Source organism: Mizuhopecten yessoensis, unplaced genomic scaffold, assembly GCF_002113885.1.
Source record: "Mizuhopecten yessoensis strain PY_sf001 unplaced genomic scaffold, ASM211388v2 scaffold8131, whole genome shotgun sequence".
NCBI lineage: Eukaryota > Metazoa > Mollusca > Bivalvia > Pectinida > Pectinidae > Mizuhopecten > Mizuhopecten yessoensis.
The window spans coordinates 1,288,748-1,311,823 of NW_018407394.1; the positions used below are offsets into that span (position 1 = coordinate 1,288,748).

The 23,076-nt window shown below is 37.0% G+C and overlaps 1 protein-coding gene across 1 annotated transcript in view; it reads left to right on the plus strand.

The window, feature by feature from the left end:
• The first annotated feature begins 6,631 nt into the window (after positions 1-6,631).
• Positions 6,632-23,076, plus strand: part of LOC110455116 (globin C, coelomic-like) — a 61,692-nt gene continuing 45,247 nt past the window's right edge. The window contains exon 1 of the mRNA XM_021505064.1: positions 6,632-7,094. The gene's annotated coding sequence lies outside the window, so the exon portion shown is untranslated. The remainder of the gene's footprint in view (positions 7,095-23,076) is intronic.

Here is a 23,076-nt window from a genome sequence, read left to right on the forward strand (position 1 = left end):
TGAATTGCTCCTGTCGTACATCCATCTTGTTTTGGAAGGAGATGTCATTAATCTGTATTAGGCTTTCCTAAGTGTCTAGCTTCTATTCCAGGCCGAATAGTATGGCGGTCGATACCAGACAAGATAAATAATATACCGAGTGAGTGAGGAGTCTTACAAAATACGTTTGTGTATGGGTCATAGTTTGTAGTCATAGCCTGCGGAAAATGCCTTAGTCAAATGTAATCAATGTACGCATGTCTCCATAAACCACAGATTAAACAAAATACGACTGTCTGTAGAGTACAATGTAACCAAGATACGACTGTCAGTAGAGTACAATGTAAACAAGGTACGACTGTCTGTAGAGTACAATGTAAACAAGGTACCACTGTCTGTAGAGTACAATGTAAACAAGGTACGACTGTCAGTAGAGTACACTGTAAACAAAGTACGACTATCAGTAGAGTACAATGTAAACAAGGTACCACTGTCAGTAGAGTACATTGTAAACAAGGTACGACCGTCAGTAGAGTACATTGTAAACAAGGTACGACTGTCAGTAGAGTACAATGTAAACAAGGTACGACTGTCTGTAGAGTACACTGTAAACAAGGTACGACTGTCAGTAGAGTACACTGTAAACAAAGTACGACTATCAGTAGAGTACAATGTAAACAAGGTACCACTGTCAGTAGAGTACATTGTAAACAAGGTACGACTGTCAGTAGAGTACATTGTAAACAAAGTACGACTGTCTGTAGAGTACAATGTAAACAAGGTTCGACTGTCTGTAGAGTACAATGTAAACAAGGTACGACTGTCAGTAGAGTACATTGTAAACAAGGTACGACTGTCTGTAGAGTACAATGTAAACAAGGTACGACCGTCAGTAGAGTACAATGTAAACAAGGTACAACTGTCAGTAGAGTACACTGTAAACAAGGTACAACTGTCAGTAGAGTACACTGTAACCAAGGTACGGCTGTCTGTAGAGTACACTGTAAACAGGGTACAACTGTCAGGAGAGGACATTGTAAAAAATGTACGACTGTCTGTAGAGTACAATGTAACTAAAGTACAACTGTCAGTAGAGTACACTGTAACCAAGGTACGGCTGTCTGTAGAGAACAATGTAAACACGGTACGACTGTCAGTAGAGTACAATGTAAACAAGGTACGACTGTCAGTATAGTACAATCTAACAAGGTACAACTGTCTGAAGCGTACAATGTAACCAAGGTACGACTGTCAGTAGAGTACAATGTAAACAAGGTACGACTGTCAGTAGAGTACAATGTAAACAAGGTACGACTGTCAGTAGAGTACAATGTAAACAAGGTATAAATGTCAGTAGAGTACACTGTAACCAAAATACGACTGTCAGTAGAGTACAATGTAAACAAGGTACGACTGTCTGTAGAGTACAATGTAAACAAGGTACGACTGTCAGTAGAGTACAATGTAAACAAGGTATGACTGTCAGTAGAGTACAGTGTAAACAAGGTACGACTGTCAGTACAGTACAATGTAAACAAGGTATAAATGTCAGTAGAGTACAATGTAAACAAGGTACGACTGTCAGTACAGTACAATGTTAACAAGGTATAAATGTCAGTAGAGTACAATGTAAACAATGTACGACTGTCAGTAGAGTACAATGTAAACAAGGTACGACTGTCAGTACAGTACAATGTAAACAAGGTATAAATGTCAGTAGAGTACAATGTTAACAAGGTACGACTGTCAGTAGAGTACAATGTAAACAAAGTACAACTATCAGTAGAGTACAATGTAAACAAGGTACGACTGTCAGAACAGTACAATGTTAACAAGGTATAAATGTCAGTAGAGTACAATGTAAACAAGGTATAAATGTCAGTAGAGTACAATGTAACCAATGTTTAACTGTCAGTATAGTACAATGTAAACAAGGTACGACTGTCAGTAGAGTACAATGTAAACCAAGGTTTGACTGTCAGTAGAGCATAATGTAACCAAGTACAACTGTCAGTAGAGTACAATGTAACCAAGGTTTAACTGTCAGTATAGTACAATGTAAACAAAGTACGACTGTCAGTAGAGTACAATGTAAACCAAGGTACGACTGTCAGTAGAGTACAATGTAACCAAGGTTTGACTGTCAGAAGAGTACAATGTAACCAAGTACAACTGTCAGTAGAGTACAATGTAAACAAAGTACGACTGTCAGTAAAGTACAATATAACAAAGGTTTGACTGTCAGTATAGTACAATGTAAACAAGGTACCACTGTCAGTATAGTACAATGTAAACAAGGTTTGATTGTCAGTAGAGTACAATATAACAAAGGTTTGACTGTCAGTACAATCTAAACAAGCTATAGAACAGTCAGTAATATACTGTTTAACGAGATTTGACTGTCACTTAATGTAGACCTGATACATCATTGCATGTAAATAATCATAACAATCGTTATTAAATTCTTCTGATTTCCTTGTAGGAGTACATAACGATTACTCTTAATAACAATAATTTCATATTTGATAATTATGAACTCATCTTTTTATTTTTATTTTTCAGAGGTATTAAAATGCTATATAGAAAAAAATGGAAACAAAGCCCACTCTTATAAAATGATAAATTTAAGCACATTCGCGTACAAAAAAACCATAGTGTGCAGTTTACAGATACATAATTGAGTTAACATGTTTATAAACAAAATGAAGTAAACGAAAACTTTCCAACAGATTCATTTCCCAAATATGGGACCTTGGACTATAGGACCTTAAAATGTCACTAGTCTTCAGCTATGCAGAGCATGATCTACATGGCTGACAATTTACGTACACGCTACATAAATAATAAAACAGAATCAACATTTTCATTAACGTTCTATATGGGCATAGCATCACTACACAATGTAGTGAACGTTAAATGACATGTTTATGGTGCAATATACAACTCATCTAGACAGGGCTTTCATTTACCGATACAATATAATTACAAGTGTTTACGTACATAACGACGTCAGTAAATGTTCATACATTTCCATTTTTGCCTAAAATTAAAGTCTTGATTCTCCCGGTGTTTGTTAAGCCGGTTCTGTTTCAGCAAATGGGCATACTTTTCTAGTTGTTTATCCCTTTCCATCATATTCTATACCACAGAAACGTTTGTTCCACGAAGGGCCACCGATGCCAGTTCTTTGGGTGACGACATTAAATAGTTTCATAAAGCCAGTGACAACCTTATAGTAAAGAGTATTAATTATTATATATTATCAAATCCTATATCGTTGTCTTCTATTTAATGACGTTTTTCGTTTGTATCGAAGTTTCGTGGTGTCTATTCTGAAGTGACTTGCGTAGCTCCTATATATAAGCACTACGTCCTAAACTATGTATTTCGTCCTATATGGTAACCAGACTGAACGAGACGGATTTAGAAAAGTCTAAATGAGTTTAACAAGAGCCTTTATGATAAAGAAAACGTGTTTAATTTTCAATGTTGAAATGCTCTTTAAATAATTGCTGTCATTGAATTTGCGTGTTACTTTTTCGCAAAAATGTTTCCGAATTCTAGGCTCTTACCCTCTTTAACTCCTTTGTGTTATTATACTGTTTTGTTTCTCAGAGCTTGTGCATGAAGCCTCAATCGCTTTTTTCCATGTCTTCAACAATGTTCCATACTTTAAATCGTTCTTGTAGCTGTTCCTAATTGGATTATTGGAAAATTGCTTTGTATATTTTTTGTATCATTAGCGAATAATGATACATCTGATTACATCGAACTAGGCAGTTGATTGAAGAAAGTCTAGCATATTAGGAGCTCTTATTAAATTTTAAGGCTTTGGAAACACTTTTTTCATTTTGATGTATTTTGTGGTGTATTTCTCGAATAATGAACCCTAATGCGTGCTGATGCTGCAGTTTCCTAATCATAGAAAACATCCATTTACCGCAGTTCCTGGTCCTCTATTCCTTTGAAAATATAATTAATCAAGTCGATAAATAATTTGTGTAATCAATATTTCTTCAACTTAGTAATCAGCCTCTTGCGGAGAACAGTATCAACACAATCGATATGACACCCTTTGTCTATAGCATTGAACTGTAAGCAGTTGAAACACCTAGATCTGCCCGAAATCAGTTCGTACCTTTACTAGAGGGCGTATCGATGTTATGGTTTTTACATGCTCGCTACCTTGTTCCTCGAAGTTAAAATACAGCCGATGTTAAATCGACCGATCTGTAGTTTCTGGCGAGAGATTAAGTTCCTTTCTTTTAAATCAAACCTTTTTGGTTGCCTCGTCCTGTTTTAATAGCTGAACATGGTTAACGCATGGTTCTGCGGCTGAACCTGCCAGCTCTTTTAAAGAAACTTGGATGTATTCCGTCCACTCCTGGTATCTATCTCCAGACACAGATGTATCCGTAACTTATAACTCTCAGCTTTCAGTATTAAAGACTTTTTTTTATCCTTTTTCGGCATCACAAAAACTCCTTTTGAAAAAATAACAGACAAATCCTAAACCAAAGGGATAACTTTGATTGGTTGTCTAGTCCGAGGCTCTGCCGAAGGACAGACGACCAAATTATCACCAAGAGGGATAGAAATGTCCATGTTACATCCTCAATGTAGGGAGTGATATGTTTTCTTCCATCCTATCATTTCAGTCACTACTCCATCGACGGTAGCCTGGTATGTTTGATTTGCTATCGACCTCTCCCGTCTCAAGCTGATTGTGACGTCATAATTCATTGTTCTCCTGTCGTCATCGTATTATTTCTTTCTACGTGCCATCTATCATATCCTACAGGCTAACAGAGAAAAAATGCCCTAGGAGATGACAGAGAAATCTTTCTGTAGGGGGGACAGAGCAATTTTAATCTAAGGGGTGACAGAGAAATCTCAATCTGAGGGATGACAGAGCAATCTTAATCTAAGGGGTGACAGAGAAATCTTAATCTGAGGGATGACAGAGAAATCTTAATCTAAGGGGTGACAGAGAAATCTTAATCTGAGGGATGACAGAGCAATCTTAATCTAAGGGATGACAGAGCAATCTTAATCTAAGGGGTGACAGAGAAATCTTAATCTGAGGGATGACAGAGCAATCTTAATCTGAGGGATGACAGAGCAATCTTAATCTAAGGGGTGACAGAGAAATCTCAATCTAAGGGGTGACAGAGCAATCTCAATCTGAGGGATGACAGAGAAATTTTAATCTGAGGGATGACAGAGCAATCTCAATCTGAGGGATGACAGAGAAATTTTAATCTGAGGGATGACAGAGCAATCTCAATCTGAGGGATGACAGAGAAATTTTAATCTGAGGGATGACAGAGCAATCTCAATCTGAGGGATGACAGAGAAATTTTAATCTGAGGGATGACAGAGCAATCTCAATCTGAGGGATGACAGAGAAATTTTAATCTGAGGGATGACAGAGCAATCTCAATCTGAGGGATGACAGAGAAATTTTAATCTGAGGGATGACAGAGCAATCTTAATCTGAGGGATGACGGAGAAATTTTAATCTGAGGAATGACAGAGCAATCTAAATCTGAGGGATGACAGAGAAATTTTAATCTGAGGGGTGACAGAGCAATCTTAATCTGAGGGGTGACAGAGCAATCTTAATCTGAGGGGTGACAGAGAAATCTTAGTCTGAGGGATGACAGAGCAATCTTAATCTAAGGGGTGACAGAGAAATCTTAGTCTGAGGGTGAAATCTTGAAAATGTTAAACTGAAGACAATTCAAAAGACAAAAGGTGGGAGAAAAATAATGGCTATTGTATGACAAGGGAAGTATTTTTTTACAATGTGTTACGATCAGAGAGAATCATGGAGACTATCGTGAACCTTATGCGTACAAACGACAACTACGCCAATTTTACGGATAGGATAAAAAGGTATAAATGTAATTGCTTCATACGAATTAAATACGTTTAGTTTTGAAATGTTCTATTAGAATTTTGATTTCAAATTCAGATTCAGCTAGGCTTGTTTGAACTACTTATTGATGTCATCTATAGGGGGATCGACATATTAACTGATAATGGTAGCACGAACACTTTGATCAAAGATATTTGACGCAGTTAGGCAAAACTACATGTTCTGAATATGCATAATCAATCAGGACGTTGTTCACATTCAATGATGCAATTCACATTAAAACCATTCTTAATCGCTATGCTAATTTTTTTCACACATACTAATACATGCATTTAATTATACAGTATTGATTATTCTAGAAAATCACTGCATCACATATATAACTTTCAACGCACAGAGATCACTGGCAGGAGTTTGAGGTATGTAGCGTATCCTTTCAGATTTGTGTGAGGTGCGATATATCTACAGAAAATGGTACGCTACAAGAATCTCATATGTCATGTTTCTATATCATGGAGGATCGCTCCATCTATATATTTATATTAATTGGCAACGGTTGTTTTATGGTTATAAGCCGACATAAGTTCCTCTACTGTAACACATGTGCTGCTCTATCTATAACTATCATTACAACAGTGTGATCGTCACCATCAGGCAGGTGTTTGAGGTTATTTCGGTGATATTGACGTTCGTCCGGATCCCTTTTCTGATCTATATTTTATGGTATTTGTCCTAGACTTGACACGCTTGTGAATGTGGCTATATATCTAGGCGCGTGGGTGTGGATATACGACACGTGTTACCTATAGCTGAGCCAGTTTACACAGTAAGAGTCCGTATCGACAGTGCTGTACAGGTAGTAGCGAGCCAGCTGTAATAGTACTAGTACTGGTGCTGTCGCTGCCGCTACTGCTGCTGCTGCTGTTGCTGAACACAGTGAGAAAAACGTCAATGTGTTTGCTTTTGCCTGAACGAATAACATGGGACTTTAGGTAAGGAACATAAAGATTTCTGTGCTGGAGACCAGCCAATGTTGACCGTGACTGAGGGGAAACGGAATAACAATACACACACAAGGCTAACAACAAATACAACATCCGTCGAACGCCATGTCCTTTCGTTCCTTGGAGCGTGCAGGAGTCACTGTGTCTCGGTGGTCGCCACAGCTCACTAGCATTTTGTTCTGAAAGTTTGTTCGACCAGCACGTCGATTGGGAACCCATTCCTAAGTGAGGTAAGAATTTTTACGACTAGTATTTCACAATTGAATTTGATAGTTCTTCAGATTGTCATTTTAATAATCTGTTGTCTTGTTGCACATATTACTACGCATTGTAAGTTTCAGTTTTACAATTAAGGTACTGCCATATTGCTTTTCTACATTTCGCAATTATTTCAAACCAATTGTTTGACAGAAACCCAATTTTAAACTTATCAGATGATGCAAATGACTCATAAAATTATGACTTTTGTTGCCTTGTATTTCCAACACGATCGTTATCACATTATTCTGATAAAAGAGGAGCCTGATAGGACGTTTCAAATTAAGTCTTTTCTCAGTTACTATTGATTGGATCAACAAGTTCTTAATTGAAGAATACGAAAAATGCCTAGCCTTCCTTGGCACTACGTCACCTTTGGCCTCAGTGTTGAACGTTCGTCCAAGCGAGGAAGGCAAATGGGCTCTGTACCTAGTCCAGAACATGCCAAAGTCCTTAACAGCTTGTCAACCCGTTGTCAGTTTAATGTGACTAGGTGTGATACACGAACTATGCTGGGAGGATTCGGCATGGCATTTCAGTTAGGTAGCACTCGGCATAGATGAACGTCTTCAAATGACATTTGCTGTTTAAAGGAAGTTCAAACCAATGAATACAAACCAATCCTTCATTTTTTTCCATTTCACATTTTTTTTTAAATTCTGATTGCACATATACTTGATATATGGGATCAAGTGCTAAATTTACGATTTACTTCAAAATGAAATGTTAAGTGACGTTGATAAACCGAAACGATGATTTCAAAAAAACAAGTTTCCGTCTATTACTTAACGCGTTCATGTAAAGTTGCAGTATATTATCAATATACGACAATAGACACCACGCTGTTTCACCGTAACTGTGAGCCAAGTGTCATTGCCTTGGCCCAACCCCCGGTGGAAACAAATTAGGACCGGAACCAAGCAATGCTGCACGTGCCGCTGTCAGCAGTACCTAGTAGATTATACGGAAATCATGATAAAACGATAGAAAGGTTATGGCGTTTCTGTCCTGTTCCCAAAAGATCACCGACAAAAGCCATGGTTTGGGTAATCGACAATTGATGTGTTTACATTGTGCATTTAGAAAGCTGGAGATGAGCATGTTTGGTTTGGTTCCTTACTAGAGAAGAATTGTAAATATTCAGGACGTTCTTTTAAATGATTGCGTCAACCCTTTTTACGTAACTCTCTTTGCACGTGATATGATGTTGTTTATGCCGATTGTTGAAATGGGTTAGAAATATCAAGCCAACGGCCACTTGACAATTTGAGATTGCTGTCCTCATTCGTCCTGTAATTGATTTTCTGAAATGACTCCCGTACTTGTCATATTGCAAAATATATGTGATACATTTGGTGAACGTTCTAGTTGCTATTCACAATCACATTATGGTTATTTTTAATTGCATCTCTAGCAATCTTTCGCAACCGTGCAAAGATTTTAGAAATTATCTTTTCTGACTTCGTTTTCAAACTAAGATCGAGAGCCCATTGTCATGTAATATTTTTATTATTTTGAAATCGGATGCAGAAATACTTTTCAACATTTCTACTTTGCATGCTATGCATACGCGGAACATAAATGAATGACCGGAGAGAGGGCCAAGACAGCGCGCAAATATAGAATAAAGGCATATATTGCATATTCTCAGATAACATGATTCATCATATATCAAAAGTAGGACAACTTTCCCGATAATTTCTAAACATTTAATGACACGTGTTGTCGTCTGTTGTGTGACAGAAAAACTCGACATAATCAAACACGGCAGCTACAGACCCGTTCACCGGGATGTGAAACACACAGTGATGTCAATGTTCCGATCCAGGTATATTGATTGCCCATGTGTATTTCACTGTGACTTGTACTTCTCCATATAAAGCGGTAGTTGTGAACTTAGAAAAGGAAATTATTTATGCTTCAAGTCATTCTTGTGTTCGACTTATTCTAGATTGACAGAATATGTTAATAGGTTCCGCAAAATATGAAATATAGCAAGAAAACATTTATAACTCATGTCGAAGTGTAGTAAGCCATGATTAATTATCCTACTGAAACCTCGACTGAAAATCACCTATAAATAAAATATTGTTCCGGGGATATGATACATATGAAAATGGAGAAAATTTTATGAAAAAAGCACGGAATAAGTGGTATCATAATGTATTTCTAAACTTCTATTACACAAAGTGTAAATTAACAGACTATTGTTCAAGTAAGACAAATCTTCCTTTTGGACGAAGCAGCTATATGCAATGTAATTATACCTTTGTATCATCTGTGTGCCACTAGCCTCGCCTCATTATGGTAATGACGGTACAAACTTAGAATCTCAAGCAACCTTGATATCTCAAAAGGGAAATGCTGATGATGATGGTGACGTCAGAATACATGCATGTCATTATTTCAACAAATAATACTAGGTGGCATCATATTGAATTTGTTACAATGTACTACCAAAATGATCGTTCTTGTACGACAAAAGTTCATAGGACTGTTAATCTGCAGAAAAGTATTAATTAAATCTACGAACATGCTTTTCCATGAATCTAAGAATACTGAACGGAAGATATCTGGGTAAGTTCGACAACTTTGCATGTTCCAGTCAGGTTCTAGTTCGGCTCGTTATGCAATAGTTGATGGGGTAGAACATCTTAGATTCAATATTTAATTGTTGAGGAATCGAATTATCTCTTTGATCATGTTGAAAAATAACTCCATTACCTTGTTCCTATGAGGAACCAGTTATTATTTAACCACTCAGTGGTCTTGTTAAACGCATATAGTTTTGAATGATCTTTCAGGAGACAAATTATGACATACCCTCCTCAGGTACAATGTACTGCAGCTTGACATTTTATATACCAAGCGTTCAAAAAAGATGTAGATTTGATAATGGAAAAGCTAAATCAGATACATGAAAATCACCTTGAACACTGGATGAAATTGTATAAAAATAATCTCCTGGAAGAGAGAAAAATATGTCCTGACAGACAATGTTATTTTGTCGTTTGGGGGAGGAACGCATGTGTCGTATAAACTGGAAAATATACCCAATCAAGATTATGGTATAATCATGGAGTATGAATAATCTGGATTCCCACATGAAGGATCCAGGTAATTTGACTGGTTTTGTTAAAAGCTTTTGTACTATTGGTATTAACAATATGTTTGTAAATACAATTGAAATGCTGCACTTACATTACTAACATCCTTACTTACGGTTATTACAACAGATGGTTAAACCAATTACAATCAAAAGGACAATTTTGCAGTTCGAAACTTTGAAACAGGAAAGCATATAACCCATAATGTACTGACCAATACAATTACCAAATTATAGTATATGTAGTATAGTGATAATACTGTTCAGCACCAGATTTATAAATGCGATTATTAATATTACAATATATCCATATCCGTGTAAAAATCTTTTTTGGTTCCTTTGCATAAGCAAGGAAACCTTCAGTTGAGAATTATAGAGATAGTTCTGGTATGGGTTGTTTAGTAACACTTTTAAATGGAGATAAGGTGATTTTGTGTGCGAATAAAGTGAGAAACATTTTATAAATGTAATTCAGTTTCAGGAAGCACCTAAAGATATTTGATACGTTTTGCTTATTATTCTCTTCTGACAATAGAGAACTATAGACAGACAGAGATCAAAGACAGATTGATGTGTGCATTCTGTGTATCGCTAGGTCGTGTCATAAAAATGTTCTTTCCTTATTTATATATTCCAAACTAACATAATTGTTGGCGCCAATGTTCGATTATTTTAAATATTGAAAATAATGTGTAAAGGTTGAACTGGTATCCTAGGATCTTGGCTAAATATTTCTTGTTTCATTCTGGTAATACTTTACCGCCAGAAAGAAAATAATTATCTCGTTGCAGCAGATATTAACCCTTTCGACCTGGGTCTGATGTTGAGACACTAACCATTACCACGGCCGAGAAAGTCTATACTGTCACAGAAGCAGTTTGTTTTACCAGTGTTATACAAAATTCACATCAATTTATTTCAATTACCGGTCCGTGATCGATCCGGATTTTAGAACAAAATGAAGACTAACCATTCCAGCGACGTCACCAGATTTTGCGTACATAAGGCTATAATGCGGATATATAGCCTAATTATCCCATGTGTGCACTGTTGATTCTAATGTTTATACAAACAGATCAATTACCGGCCAAATGTCAGATTTTTATCGACTAACATACCACAGACCGGAAGTCACGTAACAACGGACAGATTGTCACGAAACAACGGACTGGAAGTCACATAACGTCCGGTGAACAATCGTTAAAGGCAGACGCGTGTAATCATACAACAACAGACGGGTTATTACATAGCAACGGACGTGAAGTCACATAACAACAGAAAAGCAGTCACATAAAAAGGGACGGGTTATTACGTTGTAACGGACTGGGAGTCACATAACGATGAATTGGAAGTCACATGACAACAAACGGAAGTCATATAAAACGGACTGGAATGCACGTAAAGCCGGACTGGAACTCACATAACAACGGACGAGTAATCACGTAGCAACGGAATGGAAGTCACAAAACAACGGACCGTCACGTAACATCGACCGGTAGTGACATTTAAACAAACTGTTAGACACACAACACACAGATAACACCATAACAGTGTTAAAGAAAGGTTAAATGATAACGGTTGGAATAATTACAAACCAACAAATGGAACATTACACAACAACCCTGCTCCTACTTCACTATCCTAATGATATAAATCTACATGTCTGAAATCAAAGACAGGGGTACATAACTCTAAAATAACCTTAGACACTTTCAGTGCCTAATCACATACCGATAATGTGTGACTGACGATGTACCTGAAAAGAGTTAATGCACTTTCTGTATGCCCATTTTTACGATATATTATCTGGTCTGTTGAACGTTTTGATGACGTACAAAATGTTTGTAATTGCAAAGGCGGACATTAAAACGCTTCCGCCAATCACAAAACACACCTAGTATGAATATTCAATATGTCCAAAACAACATTTGTTTCCTTACAATTTCAGGCATTCTCACATGAAATAATTATTTAAAACCCCTTGTTACTCGCTCGTTGTAATGTTATTAGCAGCTGACTATTAACTGCCCAAATGTGTCAGAATGCATAAATATTTGAGACTGTGTTGTTGCTGTTTTTCCTAATTACAAGCAACCAAGTAGTGGACTGTTCATTCCTAATACAAGGACAGCACTGCCGTGACACAATATTTTTATTTTTCATTTTCTCTTCTGCTTGTATACGTCACTTATAATTGATTCTCGAACTTGCTGATACATGTGACTAAATCTTGAGCTTTGGATTATTGTATTGTATCTGAGCCTTCTGTGTACTTTTATGTCTCTGAACCATCCTTGTGTTCTTGATCAGTGTTTGTGAGCTCTTTTTTGATCTTGATTAGTGTTTTTAGTGTCAGTTGAAAAACTTGCCTAATATCTAAGCACATTTGTTTGTCGTTTTAAATTTTTGTAAACCCTCCTTGTTTTCATGGCGTTGTTCATGTCTGTAAGCCCTCCTTGTTTCCTTGACATTGTTCATGTCTGTAAGCCCTCCTTGTTTTCTTGGCATTGTTAGTGTCTGTAAGCCTTCCTTGTTTTCTTGGCATTGTTCATGTCTGAAAGCCATCCTTGCTTTCGTGGCATTGTTCATGTCTGAAAGTCATCCTTGCTTTCGCGGCATTGTTCATGTCTGTTAGCCCTCCTCGTTTTCTTAGCATTGTTAATAATATGTCTGTTAGCCCTCCTTGTTTTCTTGACATTGTTCATGTCTGTTAGCCCTCCTTGTTTTCTAAGCATTGTTAATAATATGTCTGTTAGCCCTCCTTGTTTTCTTGGCATTTATTCATGTCTGTAAGCCCTCCTTGCTTTCTTGACATTGTTCATGTCTGTTAGCCCTCCTTGTTTTCTTAGCATTGTTAATAATATGTCTGTTAGCCCTTCTTGTTTTCTTGGCATTTATTCATGTCTGTAAGCCCTCCTTGTTTCCTTGATATTGTTCATGTCTGTAAGCCCTCCTTGTTTTCGTGGCATTGTTCATGTCTGTAAGCCCTCCTTGCTTTCTTGACATTGTTCATGTCTGTAAGCCCTCCTTGTTTTCTTGGCATTGTTCATGTCTGTTAGCCTTCCTTGCTTTCTTGGCATTGTTCATGTCTTTTAGCCCTCCTTGTTTTCTTGGCATTGTTCTTGTCTGTAAGCCTTCCTTTTTTCCTTGGCATTGTTATTGTCTGTAAGCCCTACTTGTGTTCATGGCATTGCTAGTGTATGTACGCCTTCCTTGTTTTCTTGGCGTTGTTCATGACTGTGAGCATTCCTTGTTTCCTTGGCATTGTTAGTGACTGTTAGGCCTCAATATTCTCTGTGTCTCTAAGCCTTCATTGTGTTCTCGATTAGTGTTTTTTTGGCTTTTCTTGTGTTCTAAATAAGTATATCTGAACCTTCCTTTTGAATTTTTGGTGTTTATGCATCTACGTGTATTACACGCGGTCTTGGTCTGTATACTGTTTCCATGTTTAAGCTGATAGATTTCAGCATGTTTTGTTCTTGTGTTGGATTTGAAACAACGATGAGTATTGTGTTAATTGCTTTTACAGAAGCATCGAAGTGTTTCCCTATTTCTCCCTATAATCCTAGTCAAACAGGCGTTAATTCAAAATTGATTTTTTGCAAAAAGAAAGACAAAACACGGGATTTAGATGCAATTATGACTTTAGAAATCGAGGATTTTGACAGTTATGACAAAACTGGGCGTATTAGATAAGAATGCACGTCGGCCGGTTAAAACCAATCCTTAATTTGAAAGAGCACCTCCCATATTCATGTCAATATATGTTTGTATATAGAGGTTAGTTTAGTGGTCTGCACGGCTACACTGTACGAGCCTGTGAAACGGCAAATTCTTTCAGTTTATAGAGTATATACACAGACATATTAAACAGTGACATGCAGTATCGAAATGGGCAAGGCATTTTTTCATATAAAAATCGTCAGAGGTTATTAAATATCGAATTGCCTATATCTTCAAACATGTACATTCCTGATAAATTGTGATCAATAATCTGATACTGATTAGATTAACAGTACAGGTGCCCGAACATAGTTCTGCACAAACACAAACGTTACCGTCTACAATCAATATAGCTACTAAGGCTTAATTGTTCGTTTTTATTCTGTCCTTGATTTTTGCGAGACATTTCAGTGATTATCCTTTGTAACATCATAGCAACGGATAAGGTCGTAGATTTGCGAAAGACGGGTGCGTAGGGATACAATGTCGAAAAAGGTGGAGTGGCGTGCAGGTAGAAGAGAAAAGACAAAGGTCCTACACTTGCATTGTAAGTGCTGCAATGATTTCAGTTTTTCTTCAGTAGAAAACAAAAGGGGAAAGCTTTTCTACCGGACAGACCGGTACTTATTGCCTATAAGGATAACTTGCAGTTGGAACTATTTCTTAACCGGTCAGATGATGACATTGCAGTAGTTTGTTTAATTAGAATCCGGAAGCAGTGATTGACCCCGACATGACCTTTCAGCAATGTCACGGATATCTATGTAAGAAGATCATACCAGGATCAACGTAAGCACTTGTCGCCGCAAGCCTGAAAAATACGAACGCAATATGCCACTGATTAAAGCGTTTGGAACATGCAATGATACCGATATAAAGAAAAACTATATTTACTCTTTATATCTGTATTTGAAGTTGATAGTTAATTACAGACCAATTTCACTAACCTGCATCACATGTAAACTCATGGAACACATCATAACAAGTGCCACAATGACACATCTTGAGAACAACAACATATTATATGACCTACAACACGGGTTTAGATCTTCCAGATCCTGTGAAACACAACTCACCACATTCATACATGATCTCGCATCAAACAACAACATCAACAAACAGACAGACATCATCAATATGGACTTTGACAAAGCTTTCAACAAAGTCCGACACAAACAGTACAAACTTCAATATTACGTGATAACAGGGAACACACACGCATGGATTACAGACTTTCTCTCATTCCGCACACAAACAGTAGTACTTGAAGGCAAACAATCAGACAAAATACAAGTAACCTCTGGGGTCCGCAACGAACCTGTTTGGGCCCCATCCTCTTCCTCATCTACATCAATTACTTCCACGAATACATGAAATGCAGTACACTTAGACTATTTGCAGACGACAGCAACATATACAAGACGATAAACAACAAAGATGACACACTTAAACTACAACATGACCTTGACGCAACAGGACAATGGGAGACGGACTGGCTAATGGAATTTCACCCTGATAAATGCAACATACTCAACATTACACCGAAACGCAACAGAATACACCATGACTACAAACTCCACAACCACACATTACACCAAGTAGAATCCAGCAAATACTTAACATTACAAAATAACCTACGATGGGACAAACATATTAACAACATCACAGCCAATGCTAATAGGTCCCTAGGTTTTCTTACGCAACTTAAAACTAAACTCACCACATATAAAAGAACACGCATACAAAGCATTCGTCACTTTAATACTGCTCTTCCATTTGGGATCCACACAACACAAACCAAATTAAACAAATAGAAAAAAACACAACGAAGAGCAGCACGCTACGTAAACAACAGATACCATAACACTAGCTCAGTAACAGAAATGATCCACAAACTACAATGGCCAACACTACAATCACGGCGCTGTCACACAAGAATGATACTTTATAAGAAAATTGTACACCAAATCGTAGCTATAAACCCAACATATATACTCACGCCCGTAGACCCTCGAACCAGACATACACACCCTCACGCATACAAAACATATCTGCTACAAAGAACCCCTACAAATATTCATTCTTTCCACACATAATAACACAATGGAATCTCCTTCCAATAGCAGCAGTTCAATGCACAACACTGGAGGACTTCAAGGCACACATACCCTATGCAGACCTTGAAGCCCTCATCACACACTAAAACATACGCCAGCTTTTATCTTTTATCTATACCGTGGACAAAAATAACAAAAAAACCACCAACTAATCACTGTAAATAACCCCTTTTTTCACGCCTCTGTAATAGGACCCCCGAGGGCATAATCATCACTATTGATGGAGCCCCTGCATCCTAAAGAAGAAGAAGATATTTTTGATATTGTATTAAAAGTGTCACATCAACACACAATCTTTCTCCAGGCAGGACTGAAGATATTATTGTTATTACATTCTTAACGGCCCATCAACACAGGAGAGGTCATTAGGGCCAATAAATGGTCGATACAAACATGTTAAAGGAAATCACCTCAAACAAGCGAGAATGAAAAAGACAAATGTCAGTTTAAGTATTAAAAGTGGTTATGGTTAGCTATATAGTAGTCCAGTATTCGCATTGGTGGTAAGGACAGCTGATATTAAACACATATCAATATCGTGTAAATGTAACATTTACGATTTATACAACAAGTTGATTGCACAAAAATGGCTATGTTGATATTAATGACCTCTCAATGACCACGGTATGACACGGCCTGTACAATCCTTACACCAGGTTGATTAGCTCATCTTTCAACTTTAACACACGGTTTGTTCTCTCCTGCTGTTATTCATATTGGTTCCATACTCAAATCTCCAGTTAATGGATAAACAACGTGAATGCAACCCGATATAAAAATACCGGAAGTGAGTGGAGGTACAGTAAATAACAGACCAGTCGACGTGATATGGATTCCGAAGCCGTAGAACATAGGTCTTCAGCAGTGTTTATCGCCTGTTAATTTCCGTCTGTTATTCTGTCGTGCAGCTTCAGCAGTGATTTCCTGAAAAGAAAAAAATGAATTTAATAAATCACAAAATATCCTGGGTGACGGAGAGATGGATTTCGAATTCACGTGCAAATGCGGAAAAAGTTTTAAAATCGATTAGAAACAATATTATTACTAGTATGTGTCTAACTAGTTTAATCTGACATGTAGTAGATAATGTTGTCTTGACACGGAGATGACTAAACATTACGTTTACATAAGGTTGACAATATTTATATCAATTTTGAATATTTGGGTTTGGTCTATAATGCTTGTAAATACAGGGCTACAATACACATTTTTATACATAGTCACCCATACAACATTTCATACTTCGCCACTCGTAAAACATTTCATACATAGCCACCCGTACACCATTTCATACATAGCCACCTGTAAAACACTTCATACATAGCCACCCGTACAACATTTCATACATCGCCATCCATAAAACATTTCATACATAGCCACCCGTACAACAGTTCATACATCGCCCGTAAAACATTTCATACACAACCTGTACAACATTTCATACATAGCCACCCGTACAACATTTTATACAGAGCCACCCGTACAACATTTCATACACAGCCCGTAAAACATTTCATGCACAACCTGTACAACATTTTCTACAGAGCCACCACAGCAATATTTCATACAGAGCCACCCGTACAACATATCATACAGAGCCACCCGTACAACATTTCATACACAGCCCGAAAACATTTTGTACAGAGCCACCACAGCAACATTTCATATAGAGCCACCACAGCAATATTTCATACAGAGCTACCCGTACAACATTTCATACACAACCTGTACAACATTTCATACAGAGCCACCACAGCAATATTTCATACAGAGCCACCCGTACAACATTTTATACACAACCTGTCCAACATTTCATACAGAGCCACCACAGCAACATTTCATACAGAGCCACCACAGCAATATTTCATACAGAGCCACCCGTACAACATTTCATACACAGCCCGAAAACATTTTATACAGAGCCACCACAGCAACATTTCATACAGAGCCACCCGTACAACATTTCATACAGAGCCACCACAGCAACATTTCGTGCGATGTTGAAGGAATTTCTGCACAATATTTGTATACAGAGCTGCACACAACCGTTCATATTCGCTAACTGCACGACTCTGTTGCCCTGTATTATTTGCTTTTCAATGTTTTAATTTCTTCTACATTTATCAATTAAAAATCATTATCTATCAATACTACATTAATAAAAAAAACGTTAATACTATAAACCTAGTCGAGCGTAGCAAATTAAGATATTACATTTCATAACCGCTAATTGCAAAAATCCATTGCTTTTTTCCAAAATATATTCATCGATAACTGATTAATACTCATCAATACTAAATCAATAAAGCCATCGCTACTACAATGAATGTATAAAACGTCCATAACGAATTAATAAATCACGGGGTTGTGTATACATATGGTAACACTGTACATTACCGTATTGGACTTTCCGTTCGGTCCGCTAGGAATCAGTTTGATGAGCGGTGCTTTGTTTATTTCCTTCAGCATTCGATGAAATTTGCAAGTCACGCACTGCTAGACTGATCACATCTTTATGGCGTATGAACTTGCTGTTAAATTTCACAGCTGACCTGAATTTTTAAATAGTGATGATCACGAAGCGAAGAAAAAATGTATTCTTATTTGATAAAATATGCCATCAATATCTGTATTAAGTCGTGGTAAAAGGCGAGGAATATTTGACAATTAAAACTACAGAAACAACAATCAATAAAGACTTATTGTAACTATAACCGGATGCACCACATGTGGTGCCCTTCTGAATGAACGAGCTGTACAGGCTGTACTTACAAAGTTAACACGTAAAAAACGCATCCGTATCTTTTCATTCACGCATTCTGCTATATTGGGACTTGTGTTAGTCCTAATCAGGCCAATTAACAGTCACCTTTACCACAATATACAACGATTATGCAATCAATCATTACACAAATCAATATAAATCCATTCCCAGTCAGACAATAGTTTAAGACTGGTAGGTGAAATTTTATCTTAGCAACCAGACTTTTTTTGATAAAATTGTGACATTTCAACTCTCACAGCATGATAGATTGATCTTAATTAGAAAAACAATATATCATCACGTTCTTACAAAATAACCAGGCGTATTAGAAATAAAATATTTCACTGAGTCAACACACAACACAATGTACACTATGTTTGGTATCATCATCTTAGATAATTTTAATGACATATTGTGAGAACATTTTTTTATGAATGACACCTTGTGTGGACATTTTATTATAATTGGCACCTTGTGTGTTCATTTTGTTTATATTGTCACTTTGTGCGGACATTTTGTTTAAATATGCATGTTGGTGGACGTCATGCTTAATTGACACATTGTGTGGACATTTTGTTTAAATATGCATGTTGGTGGACGTCATGCTTAATTGACACATTGTGTGGACATTTTGTCATAATTGGCATGTAGGTGGACGTCATGCTTAACTGACACATTGTGTTGACATTTTGTTATAATTGGCATGTAGGTGGACATCATGCTTAATTGACACATTGTGTAGACATTTTGTTATAATTGGCATGTAGGTGGACGTGATGCTATAATTGACACATTGTGTGGACATTTTGTTATAATTGGCAGTAGGTGGACGTCATGCTTAATTGACACATTGTGTGGACATTTTGTCATAATTGGCATGTAGGTGGACGTCATGCTTAACTGACACATTGTGTTGACATTTTGTTATAATTGGCATGTAGGTGGACATCATGCTTAATTGACACATTGTGTAGACATTTTGTTATAATTGGCATGTAGGTGGACGTGATGCTATAATTGACACATTGTGTGGACATTTTGTTATAATTGGCAGTAGGTGGACGTCATGCTTAATTGACACATTGTGTGGACATTTTGTCATAATTGGCATGTAGGTGGACGTCATGCTTAACTGACACATTGTGTTGACATTTTGTTATAATTGGCATGTAGGTGGACATCATGCTTAATTGACACATTGTGTAGACATTTTTTGTTATAATTGGCATGTAGGTGGACGTGATGCTATAATTGACACATTGTGTGGACATTTTGTTATAATTGGCAGTAGGTGGACGTCATGCTATAATTGACACATTGTGTGGACATTTTGTTATAATTGGCATGTAGGTGGACGTCATGCTATAATTGACACATTGTGTGGACATTTTATTATAATTGGCATGTAGGTGGACGTCATGCTTAATTGACACATTTTGTGGAAATTTTGTTATAATTGGCATGTAGGTGGACGTCATGCTATAATCGACACATTGTGTGGACATTTTGTTCTTATCGACACATTTTTTATAGACATTTTGCTTACATTTACCCAACGTGAACATATTTTGTTATAACTGTCACCTCGTGAAGTCCTTGTGTTATGACGGACTACTAACCTACATCCCTTGGTACCAGTGAAACTGGTTTACATATTTTGCCATCAAAGACTTATCATTAAAAGGCAGTATTTTTTATTTGTTATGTCAGATTTTGTTGACAATTTGTTTCCTATCTCAAATTCCTTGTGTTTGTCAACACCATCTCTATGTATTCGATCTGGAGTTATAACAACAGAATAAGTAGTAAACACAAAATCACAGAAACATTAAGAACCATAGTTTGACAGACCATTAACAAGAAATTAACACAAGTAATGATTAAACAAAAGTGTGCAGTAAAAATGTTTTGGACTATGTTCGGTCATTGACTCAGCCACTGGTAGTTAAAAAACGTATAATTTTTTTTCTGAGACTAGGGAAAGCGAAGTCGATACGTCCCCAGCTACAGGCTCGTATATCTTTCGGTAATATCAATTATTCACAAGTGCGTTAGAGCGATAACACATTCTCCAAGTTAAATGTACAAGTTTCCTTTTCAAATCATAAAACTAGCTATTGTTGCCTTCATTTTTCTGTGTCTGCGAATCAATGTTTCATTAAAAGAGCTGCTATTCTGCTGGTGCCATGCAAGAAAGGATGATAGGCTAGCAGTGATAGTGAAGAGATGTTATCTGTTTTTCTTACATTTCCTGCGGTATTAATCACTGTCCCTCTCCAGTTGTTACAATGCCTCCATTTCACATTCACAACCAATCTGGGGTTCTTCCAGGTAGTGAAAACTGAGTGTGAACTCATCAATAACACCGTCCGTACAAACTTTCCCTTGACCCTGTTCAACATCGCAGGGTAAGGCACATAACCAGTAAGCGATTATGTGAGATGTTCAGGACCCCCTTATCACTGCCATGAACGTTAACTATGGATTGGAATCCCCCAGTTCCAGTTCCACAACACTAAAGACATTTAGGGTTCGTTACTGTATATGTCAAAAATAGAGTGGACTGTTAGCAGTGGAACTGGCATCCTTAAGACTATTGAAATGGAGGATGACTAGACTTGTTTCGCTAGGGAATAACGCTATTGGTTTACTCCAACACATACAAAATGGTCACATACATCACTAACCTTGACAAACTAATCAACACCGCACTAACACAAGGGATTGTTAGGGGTAGTTTTATGGAGCATCGAATGGTGTTAAATACTGGTAAAACGTTGTGGAACATTCAGCTGTGTGTTGAAAAGCGCTGACGGTGTGGATGAATAACATTTCTCTAAAAATAGAAAGTTCGTTAGAGAAACTACAATTACATCTGTTGAAGTATCAAGTTTCACACTTAACAACACTGTAATTAGTTTGTATGGATGATGGAACACACAATTAAACGTCATTATGACCATATATGGTAACAACGGGCACCATCCCAGGCCGACAGTTGTTTACGTCCTGTAAAGGAGTTACATGGATCAGTTACTACTGATAGTGATAAAATTATTAGCGACATGTGTCTGCACATGTGTATTTAATGTCGTATTGAGAACGCAAAATAGGATACCTATATACAGTCAGTATTCGATCTAGAAATTTCGAACTATAACAAACATTGTCCTTTAAAAATCGTTCAGATTATAAATTGAACATTGCATTATTCCTTGCAAAATGCACTCACTGAAATAAATTACTCGAATAGCAGTTTATACAACATTTTTAATGAACGTTGTACATATTTTTAGAGAATTCATAGTGAAATTTTTTATCATGTTGAATAGTAATACCCATGTACCGTGCAGTTATCAGGGTCATAATAGAAACCTTGAAGGTCAAACACAAATTGAAATTGTAGTTGAATACTCATGTTCATTGGTCGCCAGTAAAGGCTGGAGTTAGTTAAAAGAGTTGATACATTTAAAGGCTGAACCGTTTAGTAAAGGATATGGTTGTACTATTTAATCAATTTGATTGTTTATTGAAGTAACTGGACCAACTGCTCACCATTTATTGTCACATTAAATTTTGAAATGTGTTCAAATGTTACCAAAGTTGAAATATATGTATGCAAAATAGTAAACCACGAAGATTAGCAATGATCATTATATTGACCTTTGATTTGACCTCTGAATGTACCACCATTAACATATAGAGAGTGGTTGATGCTTTGATGCGTTTTTGTTTGGTGTTTTTGGGGTAAGCGTGCCGTTAATAATAGCTATGGTTATTTAGGACACACCTCCATTTGTGTATTATGCGGGTACGTGAGTAAAACTGCATAAGGCGGTATGTTGCTGTATTCGTTTCGTTTGAGCGGATCTGGGTCCGTATTCATGAAACCGTAAGAATAGATTATGTGCTCGAACTTACATTCTTGTGCCTTGCATAAATCTTATGATACTGTCAACAAGCCGAGTCTAGATATTGAAAACAATATTCAGCAATAGATATCTTCAAAAATCCTCCAAATAATTGACAAAATGCAAATATTAATTACTTTAGCACAGGAACAAGAAACTGGGCATAAGCACAACATTACAATTTGAACATGAGAATGGTTTCATGAAAACGTACCCTAATCCCGAGTTTAAAGCGGAACCTATCTGAAATATGTTGAAGGCACCAAGCACAGTATTCAACCCAGTCACATTATACTGATAACCCCCAATGCTGGACGTTTAACAGGAAATAAC